Genomic DNA, 23,873 nt, shown 5'->3' on the forward strand with positions numbered 1-23,873 from the left:
TTAGAAATTATCTTCCTGGGAACTAAAACTCCTAAACCAGATAAGTTCAAAATTTTGGGAATGAAAAGGAAACATTTATGAGTGTGTTGTTAGGCTCATTAGTGATATGAGTCATTCTGGCTTCCACTCTTGACTCCTAGACTACTGCATTCTTGCTGCGAAAGAAACAGCATGATATATTCCTCACAGGTTCAAAATATGTAATACACCCTATAGGAAGTAGCCAACTACAAGGTGTTGTCTCCAAGCTGATATTGGGAATTGCCTCTCATCCTATATGGCCAGCTGTTTCAGAATGATGAGGTAAATACTATAACCAGATATGCTCACACAGGGGATTGCTGAGGAGTCTGACTCACCTTCTCATGCAATATATTTGTGTTGAAGATCCAACAGAGCCCAATATCACATGGAGCACTGTTGTTTGGTGCAAAGTAGTTGATGCAACCACTATTCCTATTGCCACTACTGACTAGAGACACCTTCTTTTTCCTTTGTCCCACTTTCTAATATTCTGTCAGCAGTTCTCAGGGGTAGAACCTAGCAGAACTGTGTCTGAAATGTAACAAGCAGCCTTCTAGCTCCATTGTTAGAGAAGAAGCTATAGAAGAGCAAGTATGGAGCTGAGGAACCATACATTTCCTTAGACACAGAGACAGTTCTCAAATAATATTGGAAGGCAAAGTCATAGAGTTATAATAGCTTCTTTCCTTACACTCAAAATTGTTATTAACTATTTAATGCAATTCTTTTCTAATTTAAAGTCCCAGTTCTCATCAAGGGCATAATAAAGCCTTATGTAATGGAAAATGAGACCACTATAATCAGGAATCTAAAAATTACTAAGCCCTTAATATGGACCAGGCATTTTTCTTGTGTTAGCTCTTTGAACTTTCAAACAATCCTGTGGAGGGGCACTATGATGCTCCTAATCTCAGTAATGAGGAAATTGTGCTATAAAGAGTTTAAATAATTTACCCAGGGTCACCCAGAAAGCAAATAGTGCAGCATAATACAAACTTAGTATAGGAGAACATTTTGCCTTGCCTGGGCCCAGCTCTCACTCGGAGATGCACAGGACCCATGACCACAGATAGGCTCTCCTGTGGGGAATCAGGCCTGCAATGTACAAAGGCCACTTTGAGAGTTGCTTTTGCTAAACCTCCCTCAACCTGAATTGAGGCAGAAACATTTATTATGAAGTAACTTCCTAAAATCCATGCTAAACCTTCCAAGGACGAGTGTAACCAGTTTAACCACTTTCCCCTTTTCATTTGCAAATATCCTTCTTCTGTGATGCAATTAATAGCATCCTTTCCTTTGTTTTCTGTAAACAAAGGAAGGCAAGAGCTGAGGCTTTTTCTCCTTTTGAGAGAGAAGCCACCCACCCTTTTTCTCCACATGACTCAGTAGTCCGTGTGAATTTCTTTTGTCTGAGCTACAACGTCCTGGACCCCACAAACTTGGGTCTGTGAAAACTCAGCTCATCTGACTCTGTAGTCCAAGTTCTCAATCACTAGGATGACCCTACCTCTCTGACTTAACCTCGTTTTTACATACAATGACTCACAAAAAAATTGACATTGTTTTCGAAGCAGCTTGCCAGGACAAAACTTAGTTTAATTGTCCTATTGGGCCTTATTATCAACACACTCAAATAAATTGATAAATTAACATATACTAGACAGATAAAACCCACAAGTTCAGCCTGATCTCTTGTTGTGTGAAGAGGGACCTATAAAAACAGGTAAAATTAAAGAAATAAAGCAATATCTGGCATAAAGCAAGCAAACAATAACACATACTTATGAATGGATTAATCATTTCTGTCTGCAAGGTGTAACATGTACCCAGCATGTCTGATGTAGAATAAGCCCACTTTTTTCCAAATGTGAGATATTAAACACCTGTAAATTATGTTAACTCCTCTTCTACTCTGTACCAAATGACAGAAAGATGCTTAAGTCTAACATCCATGTTTTAGAAGAAAGGCAAAACTTAAACTCTTGTAAGTTAACTAGACAAGGTTATTGGGCTACAAATTCCCCAAAATATACTGACATTTTCTGAGGTCAGTCATCATGGAAGCAATACATATCAGGAAGTCCTAAGTAAAGATTTAACTTTTGGTGCCCTCTCTAAAGTCTTGAATACACTTTAATTATTTTTGACTTATGAATAATATTGAAGCCAATTAGAATAAGGTTATATTCAAGGGTGGACCCATAAAGAGAAACCTCTGGTTTTCACAGCAAACACCAAGAGAGCCTTTAGACATGAGCTTTCCTGGTCCTGGACCTGTATATAATCACAAGCCCTGATTCTCCTTGTTATTAGCTAATATAAATTGAAATTATAATGTGGACATTATTATCCCTTCATGAAAAAAATAATAATGAATGTCCTGACTGTCCTTCATCCCAGTAACGTATCTCGACCAAACTAAAAGACAAAGAAGTCCTCTGATGAAATCAACAAGATGGACACAATGTCTTAAAAGGTTCCTTCTCTAAGTTATGTTGTTTTTCTACTCTCCATTCTTGTTTTCTATAACTTTTATTGCCCTTTATGCTTTTATTTTTATGCATTGCAAGACCACTTCACTTTTGCCATTAAAAAGAAGCTATTGAGAGTAATTTGTTAGCAATAACTTTGGTTCCTTTCTCTACTATGCTGCATCAAATTCTTTCATGAAATGCTCTACCCCTCCTCATCCTTATTCTACCCTAGGCAGCTGCTTTCTTATGTTATTCCATTGAGAAAAGACTGTTAACATAACATCAACATTTTAGTTTACTCTTCCCTTTCTTTTTTAAAAATTGTTTAAAATTCTCACGCAGAGATATTTTATTATTGATTTTATTGAAAGAGGAAGGAAGAATGAAACATAATAACTTGCCTCCTGTGTGTGCCCCACTGAGGACTGAATCCAAAAATCTAGGTAGGCCCTGACTGGGAATCGAACCCATAACCATTTGGTGTATGAGATGATACTTCAACTGACTGAGTCACTGGCCAGGGCCTTTTCTGGTTTTTAAGATATGTAAATGAGTCAAATTGAAAGAGTGTCTAGTCATTTATTCATCTGCAGAAAATTTTAAATTTATTGACCAGTTACCTAGGTGCTGGTCTTTTGCTTTAGACCTTAAAGCATACAAATTTTGATATTTTTTAAATGAAATCTTAAGGCACACCCTTCATACCTAACTACCAGCTGTGTCCTCACAGCAGGCATGTCCTTAATGTGACAGGCAGGCACATTATGCTAAGTAGATAATCACAACAATTAACTTAAAAGGTTATAATTTCATCCTGTTTGCTACACTTGGCCTGTCAAAAATAATTAGGTTAAAATAGATCTCAAGCCTCCCTCTGCAAAACTGAGAAGAAAAAAGGACTTCAGCCAAGAACTTTTAACTTGGCCAAATTAAATGTTCTGAAATTTCACTGCTGGATCAAACAGGAGAGAGAGATTTGGTAGATGAGTCCTTTTATTTCAGTTGGAAGTATTTGGTTTCTGTTTCAGTGATTCCCTGCTATTATAGATGGAATATAGATCACCATTATCTTCGAGGTCTTACCCTCACAAAACTTCCAGTCCAGCTAATGATGTAGGATATAAACCCATATCACAAACAGAGAAACAAAATAGAGCATAGTGGGCAAAATATCACTAACCTTTAATGGTGTCCAGAGCATGGATCCCCTAATAATAGGAGAACACTGCCCCAATCCTGACTTCAGGCAGGATTGGGGGGCAGGGAAAAGTACAGCATTCAAGACACATTACATAACCAAGCAAGTTAACACCCCGTGCCTTCCTGAAAGGAAGATCTTGGAAGCTACAGAATTGTGTACATGACTGTGAGAATGTGCAGTGAGTGACCCATGACCCACCTGGGGGGAGGCTCACACAGTACCTGCGTGAGCTAAGCAGGGGTGTGTGCCCACCCCAGATGCCTTTGTGTCACTGGTAACTCTTGCCTTTTCTAAAGATGGCAACTGAAAGAGGATCATAGACACTGAGGAGCTGACAAAAATGGCAGACGCTAACATACCATAGGAAAATCTGGATATTAGATCATGCAGGGAGTCAGCCATGACGTCTGAAGAGAGGTCTGTAGAAAAGTCTGCTTGAAGAAGAGGGCAGCAGAGCTGGTGGTGCTGTGGGGACCTGCCTGGCCACCCAGACTCATGAGAGATGCTTGGAACTGAGCTGTGACTGGGAATGCTGAGCTGCTGACTTCTGCTTTTCTGAAAGATGGTACTTCTGAGTGGTGTATTCTGAAACTGGCCTGGTTTGGTGGAGGGAAGCAGGAGTATTCATTTTTGGGTATTTTTAAAGAGAGGGGGACTTAACGGCAAAAAGCTGCCATTATTCTAAATCCGTAAACCTTTAGTTAAACAACCCCTTTCTTTTTTCACTGAACTTTTGCCTTGGGAGTCATGCTTCTTGGTGGCAGGCCATTGAGCCTCCAGTGTGTTCCTGACAGCACTGGCAGAGTTCTGTAACAACCTCACTGGCTGACATCTGGGTGGTCCAGGAAATGAAAATCACTGTGGCTTTCATCACAGACTGCTTGAAATTTTATACAACATTCTTTTATATCCTAAAAGAAACTCTGTATATTGTATTTACATAAAATTGGACCCCTATATACTATGACAGATCATAAAAAGTACAAGATGAACAGTGTAGATGCAAATTGTGTCAATACTGCCTCTTTTCACAGAGGCTCTTCTTACATGTTTTTATGCAGTCCTAATGTGCATCATCATTATTTTTGCAGAAAGAATATGAGATGCACTCTCTGCCTTTTTGAATTTGCTTCTCTTCAGAAAATTTCCCATTAATTATTTTTATTTTTTACAAAGTTACAATGACAAAAACACTATAATTGTCTTATTTTCAATTCCTAAATGCGTTTGTATGTTTGGCTGACTTATATTAAACCCTTTTGTTACAGGAGGCAGCTAGTTAGGTATTAACAAAAGAGAAGAGAGCAAAACTAACTAGGATTAATTAAGTTGGGAAATGACAGCTTCTCAGATGCCCTAGGGGATGGCCCTATCCTCTGCCAAACTGTTGTTAATTTCCAGCAGGAAGGAAGAACTGGTTTTCTAATCTCCCCAGGGAAAAACCGGTCTTTTCCCTGGGTTACTTTGGTGATGGAGGAACAGTACAGGGAAAATCCCCCTGCTGAGGCACGCACAGTAGAAGCCATATGATGACCATAAAAGGGAGGGATCTAACCTGGGAAAATTCTGTGGAAAGGACCAGATAGGATAAGGGTGTGGAACCTGGAAGATCCAGGGAAGGGATTAGATAGGTGGAGAGACCAGTACAAGACTAGAAAGAGAACTAGGAAGATTGGTTAGATTAAAAGCAAGATTATTCCTTCCCCAAACCACGCTTAATGAAGGTCTGAGGCCCATTCATTAGGGTCTGGGTGTGGCAGTTGTGCAGTTCTGAGCACGGGCCCAAGTGAGGGCCAAAGCAAAGTGCAGCCCGAGTGGTGGACTTGCAGTGGGGAAACATGGGGCAGAGAAGTTCTGCATCTCTGGGCCCTAGCCTTTCTGAGCTTGGCGACAAGTGTGGGCTGAGGGCCCAGAAACTGGACTTCTTTCACAGCAAGATGGAGCTGAGCCACCTGATTGTGGATGAGACACTGGGCACCTGGGGGCAGTCCTTTGTTTTTGCTTGACTAAATCTTGCCACAGGTGCTTACAGCCTCCTATGCATGGGTTATTGAAATGCTTTTCTCATGACTCTGTGGAAGAATACTATTTTCACTGGCAACATTTTCTCATGCTTGCTACCAAAGTAAACTTTATTTAGCATATTATAGTTCACAACATGCCTGAGTGTGGGGGTGACTTTCCTCGCAAGTCCCTTCATGTGCCAGGGATGAGAGTAAACATGACTGAAACATGATGTGATCTGCTTGAGGAGGAGAGGTGGCCAGTTTCTCAGAGGAAAAAGGCCTTGAGTAGTGGCCAGTTTCTCAGGGGAAAAAGGCATTGAGCCCCTTCCTCCAAGGGCTTTTATTGGGTTGTTATACACAGGAATACAGGGGAGCAAGGATCAAACAGTAGATAACATTTCAAAGAAATCTAAGGGCTTAGTCCGAGTCAGAATCTGTCAGTAACAGAATTGTAGAGTTTCCTGCTTGAACCCTTAACATATGAATGAAAGCACTCTTAGCAGAGCAGATTTCACAAGTTTATCAGGAAGTCTTTGTGATGCCAGATTTTTTTCCCAAGACACACTCTAGCAAGGCAAGGAGCTATGCCCCTCCCCATCAGGTATTCAAGCTTAAGTGGATTAGAGCCAGGAAGCACTTCTCCCAGAGGTCATGGGGACTCGGGCTAAGTGGGGGGCGGGGGGGGGGCGAGAGACCATTGCTCTTTGTTGCAGCCCCCCGGGTCCTTCTATGATGGCCTCCCAAGTGATCGTGTCTGGCCTAGGTTGCCCCTCTCTGAGGGGTCATACCTGCCATGGATATCAACCATGCTTTGGGGGCAGGGAGATGAAGCAGGGCCACCATCTGCTACCAGAGACAAGCAGCTTTGTCTCCTGCCGCTCGCATTCCAGAGGTCATCGCTCATCCCTAGCCACAGGAGATCGAGTTACAATTCCTAGAACCAGGCAGAGCAGTCCACAACACCTGAGTGGCTCTGCATGTTATGTAGCTTATTCATGTGCTTTCCCAGTAAATGAGCAGGAGTCATCTGCCATATTTATGTAGATACTCCAGCTCCCACACAGTGTTTATCATATAGTAAATATTAATAGCAGACATTATTATAGATTTCCTACTTAACAACCATCCTTGCCCCTTTGTCATTTCTAACAGAGCCCAGATTTCATTTAAGAACCCACCCTTTTCCACATAGCATTATACTTCCAAAGAGATAAGCTCTCATCCAGTCTTGGTGGGTGATTCACTTTCTAAAGGGAACACTGGTCTCATTCCTCTTGTGAGTGATTGAAGTCAGGTGATACTTAGGAAAATTTATTTTATGAGATAAAAATTTCAGTGGTATGGTATTTCTGAAGCTCGTTAACTGAGCAATGAATGATGTCCACAGGAACCCATGTTCTATCCACCTTTTTTCTCTGTATCCTCAGCAGATTGGCTTCATCTTCAGAATGGACCTCCTTCCCTTTGTAAGATGGCAGCTCCCAGTCCTCAGATGTTTTCTACAACCAGAAAATGCAGAACAGAAGTTTTAACTAATGCTTGTTAGGAAAAGTCTTTTGGGTTGTCTTAAAGGAACTCTTGCCAGTAGAAATAGACATAGAAAGACAAAATCACTCTCCTCTGCTATATATTTTCTCCTTCATGAAATACTGTCTGGAAGTGTGGCTGCCACTTCACAACCCTAAGGACATCCAGTTTGAAGAAAAGCCAATATGTTGAGGAGAGCAGAGCAGAAAGATAGAGTAATACCTGCTGATTTAATTGACCTTGGCAACTGCCCTACCACAGCACTTACTATATAAGATAAATTTTCCCTTTTCCTTGTCAAAAGGTTTTACCTTACATAATGTCAAAGTTACCACAAGAATTTTAATATACTCTTAATGAATGCTATTATCAATCCTATAATGGGTGATATTATTATCAATCCCACAAAAATGATTGGAGTTTAGATAGAAATCAAGACATTTTGTTTAAACAATGGTTTCTCAGCTTTAGCATTATTGACATTTTGAGGCAAATAATTCCTTGTCATGGGGGTGGTGGGATGCACTATAGCATGTTCACCAGCATCCCTGGCCTCCACCTACCCATAGCTCCCCACCACCTACGTGTGACAATCAAGAATGTCTCCAGAAATTGCCAAAAGTTCTCTGGGAGATGAGAAGCACTGGTCTAAATGTATAATTTTATAAATAAGTAAACTTAGAATCACTTTTTAAAGATCATATAGCTATGAAGTTGTTGAAGACATAAAAATCCTGTGTACTAATTTCCAACAGATATTTGTTGTATGCTACCTCTTTTTGTCTGTGGGCCACTGTGTTTAATGAGTTAAAATTATGCAACTATATATGGATGAAATATGGAAATGTATTAGTATTAGTTTTGCTGTTAGTGACAAAAACTCAAAATAACAGTGCTTCAGGCAAAATGTTTTTCTCACATAAATCCAGGTCTTGGTAGTAATTCAAACAGAGAATTAAAATACCAGTCATGTACACAACTCTGCAGCTATCAAAATCTTCCTTTCAGGAAGGCACAGGGTGTTAACTTGCTTGGTTATGTAATGTGTCTTGAATGCTGTACTTTTCCCTGCCCCCCAATCCTGCTTGAAGTCAGGATTGGGGCAGTGTTCTCCTATTATTAGGGGATCCATGCTCTGTACCCATTAAAGATTAGTGATATTTTGCCCACTATGCTCTATTTTGTTTCTCTGTTTGTGATATGGGTTTACATCCTACCTCATTAGCTAGACTGGAAGTTTTGTGAGGGTAAGCCACCTGAAGATAATGGTGATCTATATTCCACCTGTGAAACAGAGGTTTTGCTTCTTGTTTTTTAAAATTTCTGACAGCACTTTTATGTGAATTGTTATTTATTTATTTATTTTTTAATTTTTATGTTGGAGTTATATCCTATTGCTTTCTGACATTAATTCATCATTTCTACTGTGCTTATAGTCTTTATTTCTGAGCTGGTTACCCAGTAAAGCTGTAGGAACACAATATATTACTACTATTATTATTATCTCATGCTCATTTTGCAGAATATGGGGTGGAAAATACGTTACATGACAGTGTTATTAGAGAAGTTTTCTGGTCAGTCACAACCCATATGGACCTTTTGTTTATAAGTTTAGTCATGCACTGGAAGGTTACTTTGGGGGGCTGCCCTAATAGTTTACATTATTTTCAACTACTAGAAGTTGAAGCTCAATTACTTTTGAGTTTCAGATTTATAATAAATAATTCCATTTAAGCTCCTGGTACTTATGAAACTATATATAAAAATAAAATGCTTCAGTCATTTATCTATTCATTTTTAAAGTTTTCACTGTTAGATGCTCTTCTAAATGCTCAAGGTTATTGCATACTATTGGGATCAAATGAGATCTGCAACATTTGCAACAGAATATGCTTCCTGACTTCTCAGTCTGAGTGAATCCTTTCTGTGCATTAACAAGGCAGTTAACCTACAATACTGGTTCCCTTGCTTGTCCTCCTCTTGGTTTGCGACTTCTTGGACCAAAAGGATCACCTTGATCATCTGTCAGTACTGTGTACCTAGCACTCAACCAAAGTTGGTTGAATGAATTTTTTAAAATTCGCAACAAAATTTACAGTTTGTATTTTATTTAATTCAATAAACTGTAAGCAATAGAATGTATGCACTTAAAGTTATTCAAAGGGACCAAGAATAATGTAGATGAGAACAACCATGAAGGTCTCAAGGAGAAAGAAAAGCAATGAGCATCTTTATTTAAAGCATTGTCTCTGTCTCATCAGGAGCCATTCTTACTACTATAATTAGCTTCAACTTGTCTGCTAACATGCAATGTCAAAGGAAGAGGCAACTCTGAGATAGCTAATTCCATTACCAGGTAGTGAAATTATACTACATTTGTAACTCCTGAGAACTAGCTCTTGAAAAGTTACCATTTCTAAAGAAATGCCTATGTGGGAGATACATGTTTGTGTGGCTAATCCTCTCTCTTTATTCTTGACTATGCTGCTCAGAGGACGGGTACATCCACACTGGCTGACAGGGTAGCAGCTCTGCAGCCAAGAAAGTCACTGTGGATATAGCTGACCAGGCCAGATTTCACACTGATTTGCTAGGAGATGAACTAGTAATGATACAATCATATGTTACTTTGTTTTATATCAGAAAATTCAAACCAGGTAAAATATTTATGCAAGTTTAGCACATTTTGTACACATTAAATTTTGATGTTGGAAACTTAAAATTATTCTGAAGCCCAGTGCTTCTATTCTTTTTCTCTAGAATACCATATTGTGTTTTACTCTGTATATTTCTCACATAATATAAAAAATACCTAGAATTTGGGAAAGTGTACTGCCCAGTGTGATTGCACTAAAACTTTGGAGTGTTTGATAGGCAGGCAATGCAACACTAGAAAAGCAATATGAATATATGTCTCTTTTCCTTCTCTCCATCAGATCCCCTGTTACTTCCCTCATGATTGACCATAAGATATACCTGTTTGACTTCAAGTGATGCTTCCAAAGAACATTCTCTCTCCATTATTCTATAAAATGGTCTACCCCTCAAACCTACCTACTTTGTCATTAATTTATTTATTTTTTCTTCTTTTTTCCTTCTTTTCATCCTTTCATTCAGTAAGCACTTAATCTGCACCATGATTTGTCATGGAAAAAGCAAACATATACTCAGGTTAATCCGATCTGAATTTTTAACTGAAATATTTCCTGTTGCTCCAGAATTGGTCACTAAAAACCAATGTTTAAGATAAAGAAGGATACTCATTACTTTAAAGTGAAACCCAAACAGCTAGTGGGAAATGTCATCTTTGGGACATTTTGCAAGGTCATTAAACAAACTATGCTCTCCATCTCAACTTCTCCCATCCTTCATCTCATTCTGTACCTGAAGACTAGAAGAACTAGAGAGAGAAGATAAGCATTATAATACAAGTTATTGGCTATCTATAGCTGCTGGAGCTTTCCCCACTGTTCCCCAAAATGGAGACAAAAGGGCGCTTCCTAGCTGACAAGACAGGGGAGAGAAGCCCAAGAAATCTCATTTGTAGAGACTGAGACTCTTCAAAAAGAACAATTGACAGCTATTCTTTGATTTGATACTTTTTATGCAGTAGACTTGCTGACCTTCTTTCTAAGCCTATATGAACAGCAGAGAAGGAATTACTGAGTAAAGCTGGACAAAACAGTGGCCCGCTGGTCTGGCAAAGATAACTGAGTATTAGTGAATCAAGGAGACACTGTGGGATAGCGTAGCTTGAGTTGTGCAGCAAACATCCTACCCAAGAGGAAGGGCACGGGAACCTCATCATCAAGAGGCAGGGGTAGAGAAGGGTTAGAAATGTCAACCCAGAATCTCCCACATCAGAGAACTGTGGAGGAGAGAGGGCTCTTAAATGGTAGGGCAATTCAACAGTTAAAGATTTTAGCTTTAGTTATAGTTGATAAATTTCAGTGATTAATGCATGTAGAAAGCTGCCCCAGGAACTGGAATACATGACCTATGTGACTGACTTCAGGAGGTCAACAAGCAATGCAACCATTGTGCCCCAGTGTGTGTTCAAGTGATTGAGATGGTTTCTGAGCCCTGGTAATCCAGAGGGGAAATGCTTATGATGCAGACTAAGAGTTGTTGATCAGTAGATAAAGAAATACTAAGAAAATCACTGCTGGGCTGCAACTATTATCTGACTAACTTTTTCCCAAACCCCTTACTTACTCTCCTTTTCTTTTCCTTATAAAAGGGTTGACTTGAGATGAGGTGTTAGGATGGTTTCTAGGCTACATAATTCACCACTTTATTAGATCACTGTTATCTGAATAAAGCACCCATAAATTTCAATCCTTGTCTCTACATACTGATTTTGGTAGTGACAGGCAGCACGAATGCTGACTTTTCTGTTTTCAATAACTCAATATATTCTCCTATGAGAGCTAGCATTTGGATACCTGCCTCAAAGAGGGCATCTCTGGCCAGTTTGGTTTAGCCAGAAACACAGTATCCATTAAGAAAAAAAAGAACTGACAGAAAGCTAGCTAACAAAAGCACTGTTATTTCTTTTATTGCTCTTCAGCTCTCTTAACTCCAATAAAAAGGAAAATAAAAAATGTAAATGAAAGGGAGGTAAAAACAGACCATTGTTTCTTCCTTCCAAAGGGCAAAGTAGGAGGGGGTCTCTCAGTCTATGAGGTATTTTAGAATTCTACTACAGAAAGGAGGGCATGTTGTAATTTCTTACACTGGATTGGGTTTTAGTTTTATATTTTAAATTTGGTTTTAAATTTTTAAATTTCACCTGCTTCATCTTAAACCAATAATCCATTTATATGTTGCAAAGATCCAAATGACAACATACTATCCTACTGTATCCATTCCATACCTTCCCTGAAAATAACAACTTATATCAAATTCTGTGACTTTATTATACCAAAGAAAAAAAATAATTGTGTCTCTTACAAAAGATTCATGTGTCTACTTTTTCTATTAAAAAGTTTTATTTGATATGATACCCACTACTCTGGAACTTTGTGTTTCTTTTAGCAATTTATTATGCAGATCTTCTTTTACCAGAACACAAAGCATATCTTCATTTCCTTTATTTGTATAATGTTACATAGAGTAGATGTATGAGATTTTTTAACTATGCCTGAAATCTTAATGCCCATAAGTTACTAAAAAACTATAGGATCTACCAGACATTACTTTAGATTTGACAAAGTATGAACAGATGATAAGTTTATAACCTATCAAATTCTGGTTATTTAACAAGCTTTTCCACTAAACTCTTTATGCTCATTTTAAAACTTTATGTTTAGCTTTATATATACAACCCTCCCCCTTCACTGTCTCATAAGCATCTCCAACTGATCAATTTTAATAGATGGTGCATATTTATTCCACAACTCATCTTTAAAACAGGCTAGGGTCACTTCTGATGCCTAGTGAAACAGCTCATCATGGCTCCCTATCTGGCTCTCTCAGGTAGCACTAAAGAACAGTATTGGTAGACTGGTTGACATTAAGGCAGGACAGAAAGTCATAATAATAAGGATCTTATTTGTCCATCTTGAAATTCTTCTCTGTTAAAGGAGGGGTAATATCTGACATTGAACTTTAGAGTCCAAGTCTTCAAAACTATCCAGCCCTTCCCACCTTGACTCCCACAAAGGAGAGGCCAAGCAAGTTCAAATATTTTAGTACTTTAAGGTGTTTCCTAAAAAATGGTGCTGTCAGTTGGGAAGGTAGATTGAATAATGTGAAGAAATGTTTTTGCCTAGGCGGAGTTCAGTGATCTGCAGTTAAATTAGACCATGAACTTCCATTATCATTGCCCCAGTATGTGTTCCTGCCTTGGACTCAGATGGGAAATGCCTATTTAGGCAATAGATAGTGTAAGCCAGCCAGAGAAGTCAATATGCATCTTAATGCTTAGAATAAAGTTTAACAATTTTCAAGCAGAATTAGCATTGATATCATGGCTTGTAAGGAGGACTACAAAGAAATTCCTGAGGGGCCATTCTGTTTTTTTTTTTTTTAAGATTTAAAAATTTATTTATCTTTAGAAGGGAAGGATTGAGAGAGAGAGAAATATCAATGTATGGTTGCCTCTCATGCGTCCCCTGCTGGGAACTGGCCTGCAACCCAGGCATGTGCCCTGACTGGGAATCGAACCGCGATCCTTTGGTTTGCAGGCCCACTCTCAATCCACTGAGCTACACCAGCCAGTTCCTGAGGGACCATTCTTAACTTGCTGGAATTCTGTTACTCTTAAGTGTATTCACCTGTCAAAGTACCTAGGTTTTGTGCTGTATTTTATTTAAATCTGCTAGAATCTGCTTTACATTGTCAATATTAAAATAGATGTTGGGAAAGAGGTAATAAGGATTAACCTAGAATGAGTTTGTTTAATACTCCAGAGACCAAGTAAATGGATTTTGATACAGTAAAACCAGTTACAACTGAAGTGCAACTTTTGAATGTGCTAAAATTCAAAATGCATTCAGAAAGGTACATCACTCCTTTGTTGTTCTTGTCAAAAACTGTTTAATTGCATTTTATCTGGGGAAATTATCATGCAAACCCAAATCAAGGAACATTCAACAAAATCACTGACCAATAATTTTCAAAAGTGTCAAGGTCATGAAAAACAAGGAAAGACTAAAGAACTCTTTCAGATTTCAGGCAACTAAGGGGAAAGCAACTAAATGCAATGTGAGGTCCTGGATTAATCATAGAACTAAAAAAAGCATTAGTGGGAAAAGTGGGAAAATTTGAATACAGAATATAGTTTAGTTAATAGTATTGTGTAAATGTTACTAACGTTGATCATTGCACTATATAAGATGTTCACATTAGAAGAAGCTGGACAGGATGCATTGATTTGTATATTTTCTTTAAATTCAAAATTATTTCAAAATAAAAATATTTTGATTTGCATTTCTTCTTTAAGTTTAAATTTATACAAAATAAAAATATTTTAAAATAGATAGTACAATAGGATTTATAAGGTTTGTCTGGAAAAAATTCAACCATTGTTAATATAACAAGAATGGTTTGTGGACCATCAGTGTAACTTGGCAGCCAAGGATAGTGGACTGGAATGTGCATGTGTGAAAAATGATGACTTCACTGTACTACTCAGTGGGGGCAGTAGACTCTATTGACTAGGTATGTACTGCCTAGCCATTGCATTCAAAATGACTGAGTAAATAGAGTAACAAATCTGCATCAAATTTTGCTTAAGCTTGAACGTTTCTCTGCCAAAACTATTTGGATGATTCAGAAGGCTGTAGCTATGGGCAATTGGTGATTGGCAGTTTCATCATGACAATGTGCCTGCTCATGCATCACATCTCATGCAGAATTTTTTGGTGAAACATCAAATCACCTAGATGACTCAGCCCTACTGTAGCCCAGATTTGGCACCCTGTGAGTTCTGGCTTTTCCCCAAACTAAAATCACCTTTGAAAAGGAAGAGATTCAGATCATTCATGAGAATCAGGAAAATATGATAGGGTAGCTAATGGTGACTTGGAGAACTGTGTAGGTCTTGAGGTGCCTACTCTGAAGGAGCTGTTGTGTCATTGTCCTATGTACAATGTTTGTTGTATCTTGTATCTTCTTCAATAAATGTCTCTGTAGTTTTTTGATCCATTCATTTACTGATGGGCACTTAAGTTGCTTCTAACACTTGGCTATTGTAAATTGTGCTGCTATGGAATACCATGCAGCAGAAAGAAGGAGCTCTTACCCTTTGTGACAGCATGGATGGATTAAGAGAGCATTATGCTAAGTGAAATAAGTCAGGCAGCAAACGACAAATACCATGTAATCTCACCTACAAATGGAACCAAATCAATAAAACAAAAAAGAAAGCAAAATACAACCAGAGGCATTGAAATCAAGAACAATCTAATAATAGCCAGAGGGGAGGGGGGAGGGGATAATGAGGGGAAGAAAGGGAGAGGGTTGTCAGGAATATGTATAAAGGACACATGGACAAAGCCAAAGAGGGGGAGGATCAAGAATGGGAAGTGGAGACCACTGGGGTATGGGGTAGTGGTGGGGGGAAAATGGAGACAACTGTACTTGAACAACAACAAAAAATGTAAAAAAAAGAATGTCTCTATTTTTCACATTAAATAGCTGGATATTTTCTGGACAGACTTCATATATCATATATACTATATGTGTGCACACATACTATATTTAGTTCCCTTTCTTTCCTTCCCTACACACACACCATCCTGAAAAACAGTTCTCCTACAAGTCACGTAGAAAATCAAAGTAAAATATATTACCATATTCTTTTTTTAAAAGATTTTATTTATTTATCTTTAGAGGGGAAGGGAGGGAGAAAGGGAGAGAAATATCAATGTATGGTTGCCTCTCATGAGTCCCCCACTGGGAACTGGCCTGCAACCCAGGTATGTGCCCTGACTGGGAATCGAACTGTGATCCTCTGGTTCGTAGGCCTGTGCTCAATCCACTGAGTTATGCCAGCCAGGGCATATTACCATATTCTTAAAGAAGAAGCTAAAAATCAGAAGAGTAAGCATGAACTCTGCTGATGTGACAGCTTTTCTGAGAGAACTTGCTGTTAAGAATAGTTTTCAAACCTTGGTGTACATCAGAATCACCTGGAAGACTTGTTAAAACACACATGATTGAGGTTCATTGTCAAGTTTCTGACTCAACAGGTCTGTCCTGGGACCCAGACATACTCATTTCTAGCAAGATCCCTGGTGATACACATTTTGCTGGTGTAGAGAACAGCCATTGAGAACCAATGAAGTGAGAAATGGTGAACTGAAAGACAGGGTTAATGCCAATAAGGCTTTCCTACCTACCACTCCACCAACACAGTTCTTGTTAAGGGAAATCACGAGCTCCACATTAAAAAATAAAACCCTAAAGATTAACTCTGTTCCTCATCTTACTTGAGCTATCAGTAGCCTTTTTCACATGTGATTGCTTTCTCTTCTTGAAATATTTTCTTAAATTGGGTTCTAGAACACTACTCTCTTGATTTCCCCTCTAATTTCACTGGTCATGACTCCCTCAATCTTCCAAGCTTCAAATGTTAAAGTGAATCAAGGCTCAGTCCTTGAACATTGCTCTACTTATACTTAAGTCTCTGGTTGCTCCAGTTCAGTTCCATGGCCAAATAGGATCTTATGCTAAAACTCTTGAGTTTACACCTCCAGGTCAGACCTTTCCAGTGAACTCTCAAGTCATAGACCTCTCTGTCTCCATCAACATTTCCAATTAGATATCTAATAGATTTATAAGACTTAAATGAACTTTTTACTTCTCTCTCCATAACCTGCTTGTTCCACAATATTCTTGATCTCAGTAAACAATAATTCATTTTTCATCCAAAAGTAATATACTTTGTTTACTTAAAACAAAATATTCTTGTTACACATGAATTTTGTAAATATTGTAAATATTAAAATAATATTCATATTTTGTGAATTTTATCTCCAATATGAATTTTGGCACCAATGTCTTATCTTCTTCAGCCTAAATTGTTCTAAACAAATTATATCAGTACCTTAAAACAAACAAGCCATTTTAAGCAGAAAAGAGAAAGAGAGACAATATTTTTTTATGTGTTTGCAGTTACAAACTACAAAACAAACTGGATTAGATACGGAAGTATCAGGTCAAATATATAAAGTAAAAATGAACGGATCTACAAGGAGTAATCGATAATTCCACACATCTCTCAGTAGTTAATATATCAAAGCTGCCCTCTTCACCACACACACAAAAAATGAGGATGTAAGAGAAGCAGCACATAGCTCTCTATATCTTTGCACGCTACAGTTTTCTATTTTATTGGCTTTTGTGCTTGAAATAGCTCCGAGGCCTTTCCTTTGTCTTTTCCTCTCAACTCGTATTATGGTACTATTTCTTTATTGTCAGATCAAGTTATATTTTAATTCTATTCTGCATTCTAATTCTTCTTTTGTCTTAGTTTAACTTCTACAGTTAAATATTTTCAATGCTTATTAGCTGTTTTTGTTCCTTTAGTTTTTCTGTTTCCTCTGGTATACAAATTTTATTTAAATATATTTCTGTCATTTTTTTCTGATCTACCTTGTTCCTAACTATCATTTATAATTTACCCATATTAATCTTAGTATGCCATTTTACTTATTTTAAAACAAACTACTTATTTAAATGTTATATTTTAAAACTATAGAAAAAAAGAATAACTAAGAATCATATTTAAACAAATCCTAAGATATGCCTATAATATTTGACCCATTAAGTACAAGTCACTTTTCTTAAGGTTTAAGAACAAATATGTTTATACATTTTATCAATTTAATTTTTTATTAATTAAAAAAATTAAATTGCTAAGACTCATATGGTGATTGTGTGAAAACTATGCATCTATTTTTAAATAAAATATTGAATTTAGGGTTATAATATACTAGTCTATATGATTCTCTCTAATTATATTATTTTAATAAAGTTCTAGTTATTTGAAAAAAAAGTCTCAGTCTACACTTAGAAATTTTTCAGAAGGAAATTGGGTATATAGACCAAATATAACTAATACATTAAAATCTATTTACAGAAACACATTTTTAAAGTCTTGACTAAAATTATTATTTTTTACTTTTTTAACATTATATTCAAATACAGACCTAGATTTACTCACATGAACAAGTATAAAAGACACATGGACAATAACTAAGGGTGGGGGGTGGAAAGGGGAGGGAGGCGGGGAGCATGGGGTGGGGGGCGGGCAGGGTTGGGAATATAAGACAGAAACCTGTACTTGAACAAGAATTAAATAAAAATTATATTAAAAAAAAAGAATTGTTCTAGAAAATAAAAAAATAAATAAAAATAAATAAAAAAATAAAAAATAAAAAATAAAAAAAATTAAAAAATAATGCATATTTGTTAGTGGCTGGGAGTAGGCCCCAACAATCTGAATGTTAATGATTCCCCAACACTAGGTGATTCTGACACAAACTTGTGTCAATCATACATTCTCAACAGGATGATATTTCCTAGAAGGTGTGAAAATTGTTTCTTTGTGTGAAGAGGAAACCATAGATATTACAATGCTTACATCAAAGTTGTACTCTTCCAACAAAATCTTATTCCTTAGTATTTAATTTCAAGAGAGAGTGGCAATATTCAATACATCTCCTATGAGATCCTAGGAAAAATGTTGACAAAAATTGGGGTAGATCAACTTGGGACATTGTGGGGGTCCGCCAGGCCTTAAGGGGGCCAAGGACAGAGTTCTCCACTGTGAAAGTGGTGGACGAACTTGGTTTCTGGTCCCTGGAGCCGGCAGGTACCTTGACACTTTCCTAACCTTTTAGTTCCCAGCCTTGAAGGACTCAACAAGGCTCTGGCGCAGGTGTCATGTTCCCAGATGGTTATGAGAACTTCTTGCCCTTGGTAGCTTAAGGGAGTGCACGAACTTTGAAAAACAATATTGTTTCTAGTTCCCTGCAGTCTTGCTTTAGGCATTAACAGTTTGTATTTAAGACAGCTGTTGCTCGAATAAAGTTGCCATATGCCAGCAGAGCTATGGTCCTCTCCATTATTTTAGTCCCTCGCCTCACTTCGTGATCACGTCTGCTGCAGCGGGCTGCGGCAGGACATGGGACCATGAAGTCTTTGAAGATGAAAAGAACTATTATCTTGGTCCTTGAATGCTGACTAGGACTGAGAAAAGTAGTGCAGAAGAAGAACCAAGTTCCCAGGGAAATCCATGCTTCTCAATGCACCAAGCCAAGCAACTGTAGTAGAAAACCTGGGTGCAGCAATCAGGACAAGGATGGGACCAAAACCTTCAATTAAAAAGTTATTAGGGTGGTTCATTACCTCAAAAGGACAGAAGTAGTTGTCTCAAGAATGAGTAAAATAAAATCCTGATTAAAACTGCTGAATGTTTAGAGCAATCTGATGCATTGGGCCCCAGGCCCAAAGTACTTGTGTGAATCTCACTACTGGAATCAAGTCACTGAGATTCAGAATTCAGGGAAATCAGAATAAATTTGGAAAATGAGGTCTAAGAAATAGTGAAGAAAGGGATCCAAATGTTTATTTTGAGTACTAGTTGCCTGTCGCGATGAATGGGTGTGTGTGTATGTATGTGTTATGTATAATGATTGCATAGATCAATATGCAATCTGTTATTAGTAGTTTATTTCCTTTCATAATCATAGAGCTCACATGTTGCTTGTTTACTACTATATCAACCACATAATAGGTGTTCAGGAAACATTTTCTGAAAGAATAAACCTTGGACTATGTGGTATGGTCATTGATGTCCTTAAAACTTTAGCTTTATTCTTTAGTCTTACATATATTTACTTTATGAGACAAGGAACATGTCAGAATTGAATGAAATCTGTGTCTGTGTGTATATACTTGTTTGTGCACAATTTCTGGAATCCTCAGGAGACTAGAACCCTTCTACAAAAGAACCACTGCTGTAAGCACTATAGGATCTGAAGGTTTCTAGATAATGACTTCCAGTTTGTTAACATCAAATAAAGTGCTTTATACCAGGTGGGCAAATCACATGGCCTGATTCTATCTTTGCTGTGGTATTTAAACTTGATGTTTCTCCAGCTCATGTCCCTGTCTTTTCCTGGTATAGTGGTTCATAGATTGCGTAGAATTTCTCACTAAGAATGCAAAGATCAGAGAAGTTTTTGACCACTTACAAATTAATGACCAATTATTAACTAGATAAATTTTATAATCAAGTTATGATCTAAATCAATATTCAGTCTTTGGATCCTGGACTGTGAATTTTTATTCTAGATATTTTTAACCATGTTCTTTTAAATAACTTAAATAATCTTGGGTGAAACAACAGAAATCTCCAGGAAAACCACATAACCTTTTCATTCATTGTAGAAATCTCAATAAAGACTTGTTTAGACACCAACCATTTCAGTAACTGCAACAACCTAACAGGAATTAGTAACTTTTCTAATTGATTGGCATGTCAAAAATTATGCATTTAAGGCTCAGTGAGCTTTTAATAGTAACTCTTTCTATTTAATTATTATTTATTATTTAGTTTTTAAAGATTTTATTAATTTATTTTTAGAGAGGGGAAGGGAGGGAGAAAGAAAGGAAGAGAAAAATCAGTGTGTGGTTGCCTTTCAAGAAAACCTTTATTGGGGATCTGGCCCTCAACCCAGGTATATGCCCTGATTGGGAATTCAACCTGTGACCTTTTGGTTTGCAGGCTGGTGTTCAATCCATTGAGCTACACTAGTCATGGCTTCATATTAACTCTTGAAACAGCCAAAGAAAGAGAAGAATGAAAAAGACACAACACAAAGCATTCCTTCTTTTTTTCCCTGGAATAACATTGTTTTATTCATCTTTATTTTATTATTGGTTTGGGGAAAAAATCTATTCCACCTGTTTGCACTGGGTGGCACTTGCATGTTCTTCCCATGTGTGGGTTTTCTCCCAGGACCCAGGTTTCTTCCCACATCCCAAAGGTAAGCAGGTAAGAATTTGTGTCTAAATTGCCTGGGTGGGCCCTGTGATAGAAGGGCCTTCTGTCCAGTGTTGGCTCCCACATTGTGCTCAGATAGGCTCCTGTCACCCACAACTCCTAACTGGAATAAGTGTATTGGAAAATAATTTTCCCTGCTTTTATTCATTCATTAAATGTGTGTGTGGCTCACATTTATTTCAGTGTTTAATATTAGAAGTGTTGGGTGATGTTTTTGTAACCAGAAACAGGCCATAGAAACTTAACTCTTGTCTATAAAAATTAGCCTATGGCAAAATTTTGTCACAGAATCCAAGAACCTATAGGTAACGTGAAGTGATGATTTACTCTAATTTTGTAGTAAAATTACTAAAATTTTGTAATTTACTATAATTTAGAACCTACCCTCCCTGCCCTTGTAGTTTCTAGGTTACTTTTTCCACTTGTAGATCTTGTGTGCTAGCCTCAGGAAGATGGTTGGGGGCAGGGGCGGTAAGTACTGTTCAGTGAGACCCACAGGTGGCTATAACTCTCTTCTTCATACTGCGTGAACACAGCCTGCCCATTCAGCTCCTCATACAGAGCCTCACCCGGGCCACTTTCTTAGCCTCCTTTTGTCTAAAATTCTCCTACAAGATCTGGCACAGGTCTGAAGAGACGTGTTGCAGACACTGAACCACCAACCAGCTGCATTTACTGTCCTGGATGTCAGGTGAACCTTGCCTGTCACACTGGAGTCCCCAGAAAGGTCAAGGTAATCATTTTGAATCTGAAAGAGCCCCCCCCCCCCAATCTCTAGCAGGATCTTCTTGGCCTTGGCATGTTCCTTCTCCCCATCAATGATTGCCACATACATGGCAGCAGCTACAGGAAGGTAGAAGGAGTTGGAAGCTATCTTATACTTAACAATAAATTTGTACCTTTTCTCAGTGAATCTGCCAAGACTCATGCTGCCTTGAGGAGCTGTGATGAGGTCCAGGGTCTGTCCAATCATGGTCTGATAGGAACTCTGCAGGAAGAGCTCTATCAGGTTCAGGTAATAGGGCTGCTCCCAGAAGCAGAGCTTCAGCCGTTGGTACATACATGCTTCCAGAAGATTTGCATCATTGCTGGCATCCAAACCTATGCCTGGCTTCTAATACCAGCAGATCTACCCCTGTTGGGTGAGAGATGAATCCATGATGTCATCTGACATTAGGAAGAATGTGTGAAGCAGTTCCACACACCAGCCCACAGTCATAGCCTGCTGGAGACTGTCAGCATCCAGCTTTCTTGGTTCCACCAGATCCTGGAATGTTATCAGCACAGTCATACTCCATTGGTACTTGCCTCTCATAACATTGTACTCCAGGATCTCCTTGAGATGGGCAACAACATCTCCTATTTCTGGGTGCCCCATGTCATCCTCAGTCAGCACCCTGACAATCTCAAATAAGTGCTGGATAAATCTCTGCTTTTTTGGTCATAAACATCCAATTTCTGGTCTCCATTCATTCTGAGGGAGGAGTGAAGGACTCTATTGCTAGATGTGGGTTATTGAAAGCTCTCCTTCCTCATTTTCTTCTCCCATTCATTTTCCTATCACACTGGCTAACTCTGTTCAGAAAGGGTAATTTAAGAAATTTTAGCTGTGGAGGTTTAAAGCCAACTGCATTCTACTTAAAGAGTGAGTCTAAGTGCTGCACTCCACACACTCGGGCACTAGGGCAGGATGGGCTTTTGTGAATTTTATGAGGCTCTAAGGAATAAGACTCTAGTGCATAATCAATATGTAACTATTTCTGGAGGCATGTATCTACTTTTAAGAGAGTAAGGGGCCCAGAACTTTATAATACAGCACTTAGTCACACATTCAACAAGCTTGTTTAGCACCATTTGTATGCAAGTCACTTTATGTAAGCTGGATGACTTAGAACAGAGACTTCCTATGAGTTGCTGCCTGACTTGATAATGTATAGATGGAGGCAATGACTGTTAATATATATATCATGATTTAAAGAAGCTACAAGGCCTCCTCTGCTCCAAACTATTGTTCTTCCTGGCTTAGTGTGGCTTGACCCACTCTTATTTTTGGTTTCATAGTCATGTCTCAGGAAACCACTGGTTTTTTTTTAGGCAACCAAAACCAGGAAGGTTTCCCTCAACCTTTCAATAATAAGAACAACAACAGCAATAACAATAAAAGCCTCATTAGCATCTATCCTGTTCTTTCCCTGTGTTGCCATATGTAAATACTTTGGACGACCCAGCATTCTTTCAACACTATTCATTTTTGTAAAAATTAACAGAGCAGCCAAAGATGCCTAACAGACACAAGTGAGTATCAGTTTAGCAGATTAATATCTCCCCAAGAGCTTTCAGCACACACTAAGATCCCAAAAGTATTAAATAAAAAGCAGCTTATTTTGTAGCATGGCTGCCATAAGAAAATTGGCTGGTTAGTAGAGAGTCTTGCAAAGAGTGACTGCCATAAATAATATTCAGCTTCCAACAATAGGGAATAGAGAGTAACAGAAATTGACTAAAATGTGAGGATTTACTATTTCAACAAATATTTGTTTAGCACTATTCTATGCCAAGACCATCAATGAAGATTACAGACATAGCCCCTGATCTCATAAGTGAAAGAGACCTATGGACACTTAAAAAAGATGCAAATAATAAAATCAGTCTGTGGACTTCTGGCCATGGTGGAGGCATAGGTGCATACACTTTGCCTCCTCGCAAAACCAAAAGAAGGACAACAACAAATTTAAAATCAGAAAATAACTAGAACTGCTAGAAAAATCAAACTGTATGGAAGTCTGACAAACAAGGAATTAAAGAAGAAACATTCATCCACACCAGTAGAAGGGGTGAAGATAGGCAGCCAGGGTGGAGAGGACTTGTGGCAAGCTGGAGGACTTGTGGCAAGGTGGACTTCTGGCCAACTGGGTGCTCCCACATTTGCATGCAGATAAACTGGGAGGAACTCAGGAGTGAGACAGACCACACAACCCAGGGTTCCAACACAGGGAAATAAATCCTTAAAACCTTTGATTGAAAAAGCTGTGGGGGTTCAGGTGGCAGGATAAACTCTGAGACCCACAGGAGAGTCCATTGGAGAGACCCACAGGGTCCTAGAATGTACACAAAACCACCCA

General features: G+C 38.2%; 1 pseudogene; it reads right to left on the reverse strand.

Annotated features, from left to right (window-relative positions):
- Positions 1 to 21,160: 21,160 nt before the first annotated feature.
- Positions 21,161 to 22,247, reverse strand: LOC118989658 (farnesyl pyrophosphate synthase-like; annotated as a pseudogene).
- Positions 22,248 to 23,873: the final 1,626 nt, after the last annotated feature.

The sequence above is a fragment of the Sturnira hondurensis genome, unplaced genomic scaffold (genome assembly GCF_014824575.4).
Source record: "Sturnira hondurensis isolate 20B ecotype Veracruz unplaced genomic scaffold, ASM1482457v3 Scaffold0006496, whole genome shotgun sequence".
Classification (NCBI taxonomy): domain Eukaryota; kingdom Metazoa; phylum Chordata; class Mammalia; order Chiroptera; family Phyllostomidae; genus Sturnira; species Sturnira hondurensis.